We start from the raw sequence: 8,323 nt of genomic DNA on the forward strand, positions 1-8,323 counted from the left end.
TCGTGGCGGCGGCCGCCTGCCGGGCGGCTCCCCTGAACGGCGGCTGCGGCAGCGGCGGCTCCGCGTCCCGAGCGGCGGCGGCGGCGGCGGGCGGGGCGGGGCGGCGCGTCACGTGAGTTCCGTGTCATCTCCCCGCCGCCATCTCGTGCGCGGGGAGCGTGGCCGCGCGAGTCGCGGTTCCGCCGAGCCGTTCAGAAAGGGTTCGAGGCCGCGCGGGCGCGAGGCTTCTCGCAGGAGCGTCCGGCGCGAGGCTCAGCCTCGCCTTCCTCCGGGGGAACGGCGGCAGAGAAGGCGGAAGGTCACACGGGTTCTCTGCCGCGTCCCGTCCGGGGCGGGCGCGCTGTCGGCACGGCTCGCGCTTTGTGGCGGGGTGCTGTCCGCTCTCTGACGGCCGCTTCTGGCAGCCCCAGGGCAGTCACAGTAAACCCCCCCCCGCCGGGGTTGTTCCCGAGTATGGTCGTTTTTTGGTACTTTATGAACTTTATGAGACTGTAAGTCGATTCCTGTTGGGAATGACAGCCGACCGAGAGGCTTACGCGTAGCCCGGCTGTCTAGCCTTAATCCCGCTGATCGCCTTGTGATCCTGGCAGCTCTTCTCCCTCCCACCACTCGCAAGGCACCAGGAGTCAGGGAGGTGCCCACGTATGCCATGGATGCCAGGTAACACCGCGACGGAGCTCCCTGGGGCCGGGATGCCCAGTGGGAGCAGGAGGAATCACAGAATGGCCAGGGTTGGAAGGGACCTCAAGGATCGTGAATCTCCAACCCCCTGCCACACACAGGGCCACCAACCTTCACATTTAATACCAGACCAGGCTGCCCAGGGCCCCATCCAACCTGGCCTTGAACACCTCCAGGGATAGATGGGGCATCCACAGCCTCTCTGGGCAGCTGTTCCAGGAGATAGCCTACAGCTCTGCTCAGCAGAAATTTCTCCTCCAGGCATGTGGAGCCCACATCAGCTCTGCCTTTTCTTCCCCAAGCACGAAAAGGGAGAGGAATGATAAGTGAGATGGCTCTGACTCACCCATCGGCTCAGCTGAGATAGGTGGCGCCTCATTAATGATAAGAGCAAAGAAGCAAAGCTATTTAAATCATAATCACATAGTAAAGGCATTCTCTCTCAGTCTCAAGAGGAGACCTTCAGGATGAGAGGTTACCAGTCCCGAAGCAGATCATTCGCAAGGAAGTCTAAGTCATGTTTCTGTTGGGAGGAAATATGCTGAATGGTGGCAATAAGTTTATAGAGGATAAATAGGAATTTAATTGAAAATCAGTGTTTGCATTAATGGATAGAGAGTAAAATACTAATAGGTCACAATCTTCAGAGATCAATTAGTAAGAAAATAATGATATTCCATTCTAAGATATATTTTCATGTGGAATATATTTATTAGTAGCACATTAATACTTAACCAGTGAAATAATATTAAAGTACGTTCACATTTCTATAATACTAAAATAATGGCATTGGCATCAGATACCACTAAGCTAATTCTGAAGATGGCTTATTCCTGTCTCCTGCATTTACAACCCAAACTAATGTTTTTCAGCACAAGTTTGCAACCAGTCCCCAGCAGGCTGTGGGGTGGGAGGCCTCGAGTTAGCATCAGGGGTATTAATTCACTGTCCCCCATTTTTGCTATTGTGCAGCATTGGAAGTAGCCCAGAGATGCTTTTCGCTGACAGGGGAGGACCTTGCTCACATACTTGCTGGATTATTTCTCCTCTTGGGTGTAGCGGGTCTAGAGGAGGGCAACAAAGATATCAAAGGGCTGGAGCACCTCTTCTATGAGGAAAGGTTGAGGGAGGTGGGTTTGTTCATGCTGGAAACAGAAGGCTCCAGGGAGACCTCACTGTGTCCTTCCAGTACTTAAAGGGAGACTATAAGCAGGAGGGGAGAAAACGTTTTACACAGACTGATAGTGATAGGACAAAGGGAAATGGTTTTTAAACTAAAAGAGCTTCTGTAAAGCAGGCTGAGGGGTCTCCCACACTTCCGTACAGGTGGGGTCTGGCTGACATACAGGGCCCTCGATTCCTCGCAGAAGGGAGTCTCCTGTGGTGATTACCCTTCTTTCCTTCTTGGTGGAGGAGTCTTGAGGCGTGGAGTCAACCACCTCTCCATAGACAACCTTCTGGGTGGACCTTCTACAGCACCTGCACTTGTCTTTGGAGATCCAGAGCCTCAAATCTATGGTATAAAGGCATCTGGGAAAGCAGATACCCACTGGTAGGGAGGGGGGCTCTCCTGTTTCCATTCCTTTCTGTCTCTTAGGTTCCCCTCTCCCTGCCCAATTGCAGTGGGGCAAGGGATCCACCGCTTGTATGAATTGCTATCACACCACTGCCTTTCTTGCAGATATGGCAGGGAGCTGCTTCACCAGTCCATCTCCTGCTCACACTCCCTGACGTTCCTTAATCTCTCCAGCTCTACCAGCAGGCTGAGCAGGTCATCCACCTTATGCAGATGGTATTTCTGCCATCGTGTGAGGGCAGCAGCAGACTCAGGCAAACCCCGCATCTAAAGACCTGAACAGCCGCATTTCTGGGTAGCCACGTTCCTTTTAGCAAGAGCTTTCTAGCTAGTGGAGACCACGGCTGGATGTGTAGGCTGGGAGGCAGCAGACCGTTGTGCCGAGAGGTGAGCGGTCCTTGCGCGCACTGCCGGGCCGCGCCGTCTGCCCGCGCCTCTCGCGCCGCTCACTGCGCCCCCCAGCGGCCGCTCTTGGAATTGCAGGAGGTCACCCTGCTGCTCCCAGTCCCGCCGCGTCGGAGCCGCTGCCGAGTGGAAGAGTTTGCCTGGGGCGGTACGCCTAACAAAGCCTGACGTGGGGTCCGAAGGTGAGCTCGGGGAGGGCAGAGAACTCCCGTGGAGCAGAAGGGCAAAAGCGCTCTTCGTCCTGATTTTCGGTGTGTATGCAGACTGAAAATGGCTCATAACTTTAAATAAAACAAGAAATGCTTAACAGAAACAGGACAGTAGCAACCGTTTCCCCATTTAAAGATAAAAAAGTAGGAAAAATAAAAAATGGGCACAAAAGACAGTCAAAAGATTTGCCTCTTGATAAGGTCTGTGGAAACCAGCCATGCGTTCCCACAACATGTATCACTTCTCATCAGAACGGCGCTGTAGCTTTGTCCTTGACATCAGTTCATGGAGCAGGTTGGTTTCCAAAAGGGAAGATGGTATTTTGCCATCCACATACGTGGCCTGGCATGGGTCAGCTGGGCCCGGGCTGCAGCCACTCCACCGCATCCTTCTACTGCAGCAAGTGCCAGATGCTTGGGCAGGTCCAGCAGCAAAGGGCTCTGCAGCAGCCAAGAACCAGTACTACAGAATAGTTAATGCTAAATGACCTCAGCTGGACTGAGAGCAGGAGCTGGCAGGGGAGGAAAACCACACGGTACAAAACCAGCTCCAGCAAGATGGGATTTCACAGCAGAAGTCACACAGCTCCAGCTTTGGAGCAGCTCAGAGAGCTGCAAGGATAGGTGTGGAAGTTTCTTCCCAGTCAGCTTCCAGCTTTCAAGAGAACGTGCCGCCTCTCTGGTGTGGGAGGAACAGGAGCATAACCGTTTCCAGGAGGTTCCAAGTCATGATCATCTGTGTTTTTCTGTGAGCCCAGAAATTCTGCGGTCACGTAATGACAGCTCTCCTTACTGCTCAGTTACAGGATCTGATCCTGGAGGCTTCCATGGTTCCACCCAGTATTTATTCATCCCCCCACATGAATTTTGAGAATATCCATTTCAAAACACTTTGTGTTTTATGTCCTCCTGTGGCTCTGGCACCCAGGGATGGCATCAATTGCTTGCTCAGGCTGGATTTTCTGTTTCACCTGTCGGAGCCTTTCAGGCCAGTCTAGAGAAAAAAGATATCTGTAATTAAAATAAAATATTTTTTGTTTCTAGTGAATGCAGCTTGGGTAGCAGGAATAGTGTCAGCAGAAGTCTGTACTAAGTGGGTTTAACAATTACCATTTCCTTTTAATGTTTAACTCATAGCCTAAAGCTGATTAGTGATTTGTGTCCTGTACCACTATGCAATAAGATTTACAAATCCAACCTCCCTTTGCAGGTATTGTGAACTATAGTTTTACTCTGGACTGGAAACTTCCAGAGATCCCTTGAACCCCCTCACTATTGTCAAGCATGGTAGAGAGACTAACTTCTGCAGACTGCTGTTACTGTGGCTCTGACCTTCTCCTGGGGCTGTGAGTGTCTCTCAGGGGCTGTTAAGCAGACAGTTTTGCTGGCAGAATGCAGGTACTAGAGCAGCTCTCACCAGTGCAGGGATAGTTTTGTCCTGGAGCATCACTGGATGCATCCATCTTACTAGCTGCAGGATGCACGAGTGATAGGACAAGGGCTGAAGGCTGAATGTGTTTGTTCTGCAAATTGGGCTGATGTTGTGAAGACCATAAAAGGGGGGTATGTATCATGTTTGGCCTCTTGCTGGTAGCCAAGATTTCAGTGTATTACATTTCCCAGAAATTACATTAGCTCAGATCAAATTTTGTGGTAACTTACAGCAAGGAAAGGTTTCAGTTTCATTGATAATGGCCACCTTCTTTTTAAGATTTGATATAGTAAGTTGTAAGACTACTTCTCTTCATTGGGAATGAGATGGTAGGAACAACTAAAGCTGAATCCCCTCAGGTCGACCAAGGCAGAGACTTACTCATCCAGGCACCGCAACTTCCAGGCAACATGTCAGTCACCAAAGCACAAGGCTGAACCGACGTTGTGCACAAAAATGCAAATCACAGATATGGCACTGTGAGAGATCTTCTAAAGCTCAAGTCAACTGATCAGCCCCATCCTAAAATAAGCAGTGGGGGGCTTACATGTGGGTGGGTTGCATGCATCAACCCTGCACGTTCAGCTGGGGAGCGGGGATGGGGAATCACGTGGCGGTACCAAGTGCTGCTGCAAGTACGTGTGCTTCACCATCAGTCATTTTCTCTGCTGTACTCACCTTGTTGCAGCACTGCCCTCATGACACGTCCCAGTTGCACCACAGTCACAGGCTAGGAGCAGTTATTTCTACAGCAGTCATTTGATTTTAGAGCTTCACCAGGTGTGGTGTCAATCCCATACGTGCATCCTTGGTGCAATAGCAATATGTTAGACATTGCAAATCATAAATCAAGTATAGTTGTTTCTTCCTTGCTTGCTTCCTTCTCCACTACTGTACAATGAGAAACTAGATTGTCTTCTTGCACCTTACAGCACAGATTCTTGCTGTACAGGAGCCTGACTCACTCTATGCATGTAAGAGGATATATCCTACAGATTTCTTTCCTTTTTAAATGCCAGGAGGGGTGTCTGTTCTCCCTTTCTGAAGGCAAAGGATGATTGCCAGGTGACCTGGTCATCTTGTATCCTATGGTATTTTTGAAGCAGGAAGGATGTTTAATGTAAGTTTTGTGAGAATAATTTATCTGTGCACAAACACAGATGTAATTTGGTTGGAATGCACAGGACATTTAGAAGCAGAAATGTCGTTATCCTAGCAGTAATTCAGGACTATTAGAGCAAAGCTTTAATGAGTAAGACTATTAGCATAACAGAGTTAATTTCAGTAAAGCAAAAGATGCTGATCAAAGAACACTTTTCTCTACAGAAGACTACTAACTTTGATATGCAGCAACACCAGTAGCCTCTGATTTGTGGAACCCTTCACCTTCTCACTGAGTCAAAGAGAGAAAAGGAGGTTTTGCCTCTTGCAAGACTGGCTCTGTGTGACAGTGCTTCAAAGAGCAAGGAGCACAGACTGGCCTTCGTGTGCACGTGGCTACCTACACTTGGACCAAGCCTTTACGTGTGTAAATAGCAATCATTGCAATAATGAAATAAGCAGCTAGATAAGAAGCTTTATGGAAGGTACGTGTCTGGGTTTTCAGTAGGCATGGCTCTACCATTTGCTGGAGCAGAGCGCAGTGCTTCCTCACTGCATGGACCTGGCGTTGAAAGCTTGTTGGAGTAGGATTTGACCACCTATTTAGTCCAAATGCAGTCTTAGCTGTGTTTCTTTTCTTTTGCTGCAGGGCTAGGAGGGCAGAGGCTTAAGCCATGGGTGAAAAAGCACAGTTCTTCTGGCAGATGTGACAAAGCCCCAGCTGGAAGAATCACAAGGGCTCATAGCTGCTGTTACAGAGATGTGCCCAGACCCAGGGGCTTCTCATACACTTCTTCCTTTACTGAGCTGTAGAAACAGTGACATGTATTATGGCAGAAGCAGACAGCTGTGAATGCAAGGCAAGGAGTAGCCACAGAGCTGTAACTGAGAGCAGGGACACCGCTGTTCCTCCTTGCCTTCTCCACCCCAAACCCACAATGTCACAAGCTTAAATTTACTACAGGCTCTTCTCCAGTGCTCTTACCACGGAGTATTTTTGATATGCATCTGCAAAAGCATCATTTGTGTTTGTCCTCTGCAAAGAAACATTGCTGTAGGCAACGGCAGTCAGGGCAGTATTGCTTGTATCTCCGTAAAGTATCACAGAATCACAGAATCACAGAATTGTAGGGGTTGGAAGGGACCTCCAGAGATCATCAAGTCCAACCCCCCTGCCAAAGCAGGTTCCCTACAGCAGGTCGCACAGGTAGGCATCCAGGCAGGTCTTGAACATCTCCAGAGAAGGAGACTCCACCACCTCCCTGGGCAGCCTGTTCCAGTGCTCCGTCACCTCACTGTAAAGAAGTTCTTGCGCACATTTGTGCAGAACTTCCTATGCTGCAGTTTCCGGCCGTTTCCCCTTGTCCTGTCTCCACTCACCACTGAAAAGAGGCCGGCCTCGCCATTCTGGCCCCCACACCTTAGATACTTATAGACCTGGATCAGGTCCCCTCTCAGTCTTCTTTTCTCGAGGCTGAACAGACCTAGTTCATTCAGCCTTTCATTCTGCATAGATCACTTAAGGTTTGGACCAGTGTCATGCATGAAACAGTGTTTTTCTCAGGATCACAGTGTCACCACAGTGCTGGATCTCATGGGGTCCCAGTCTACCTCCTGCTCCCAGGTGTCAGTGTCAGTGCTCCAGCCCTTACCTGTTTGGTATCAGCAAACAAAGCAGAAGACACATTCTTTCCTTTGGAAAAAGCTGAGACTTTCCCCTTTCCTCAATCTGTTTATTTGAGAAGCTTGTGGGTTCTGGCCAGGCACTCCTGCAAGGTCTCCATCTCATAATGTTCCTCCTCAGCTGACACCCCATTCATCTCTTTGGGAAGTGTGGCTCAGAATATTACACTGTACACAGAATTATACTGAAATATGAATACAGAATTATGAATGATCACACATTTCTTAGGGTTGGCCTGCTTTGTTGATGCCTTGCATTCAAGCACAAGGACATCAGTAGCCTCTCTGCCATCATGGCTGCCCTTATCTATTTCTAGGCTCTCCCAGAAACTCCCTATATAACCTTTAGAAAACAGCTTAGACCAGATCCCTTCCTCCTTGCATTATAAAATAGAACTGTGTAGGGATATTGTGGACACTTCCATGGAGAGCAGAGAACAAACTGAAGCAATTTTGCTGGCTCTTAATGTCTCCTTTCTGTCTCCAAAAATACCTTGTGGTTTTTTGATTCTGAATCATTTAAAAAAGGACAGTTTGTCTTGTTGGGGTGACACATACACATCGAGTTGATGCAGGAATGGCTCTACTGGGCCAGGTGTGAAGTCCCATACGGCTCCACCAGCGCGAGACTGCTGCAGTGAGAGTTCTTCTGTCCTGTGCACGGTGCTGCAGGCTTCTCTGCATCTCAGGTTTGCTTTGTGCTTAACAGCCCATGATTATTTTTGGCTAAAAATAAAGTGCTCTGAGGTCCAGGAAGAATAAATCATCATTCTATGCCAAGAAGGAGTGCTGACTTTCTGTGTCAATTCAAAGTTATTCCTGGTAATGAATTAGTCCTTGCTCAGACCACACATACTTCAATGGGCTCCTTGACTATGCCTGCCTCGCTCACAGCAGCCTCAGGACCAAGTGCCAGTGTGCACACAGGAGTCAAGCACTGCAGCACAGTGCTTCTTCTGGGAAATAAATTCTACCAATGCTGCACTTAACTGGAAGGAGGTCTCCAATGCTAGCTGACATCAAATCTGTTGCAGAGTGTCTTTTGGATGCAGAATATAAAGGGGCTTAGAATCAAACTTCTGGCAGGATGATAGTTTCAAATGCAATCATCACTTCAAGTTAAATGAACAACTTGCGAGAACATGTTTGTGCATCAGCCCGGAGATTTCTGATGGCCTCAGCCACTACAGCAGCATACTGAGGTTACTGCCAGCAGCTTTGTTGTGAGCAGAAGAG

The 8,323-nt window shown here is 49.0% G+C and overlaps 1 long non-coding RNA gene across 1 annotated transcript; it reads left to right on the plus strand.

Moving 5' to 3' along the window:
• Positions 1–261: 261 nt before the first annotated feature.
• On the plus strand, positions 262–4,854 carry LOC122160348. The gene is made up of 3 exons (XR_006168789.1): positions 262–660; positions 2,008–2,199; positions 2,363–4,854. It is a non-coding gene; the product is annotated as an uncharacterized LOC122160348 (long non-coding RNA).
• Positions 4,855–8,323: the final 3,469 nt, after the last annotated feature.

This window comes from Centrocercus urophasianus, unplaced genomic scaffold (assembly GCF_019232065.1).
Source record: "Centrocercus urophasianus isolate 14NV4802_14NV808 unplaced genomic scaffold, USGS_Curo_1.0 seq_17, whole genome shotgun sequence".
NCBI classification, from domain to species: domain Eukaryota; kingdom Metazoa; phylum Chordata; class Aves; order Galliformes; family Phasianidae; genus Centrocercus; species Centrocercus urophasianus.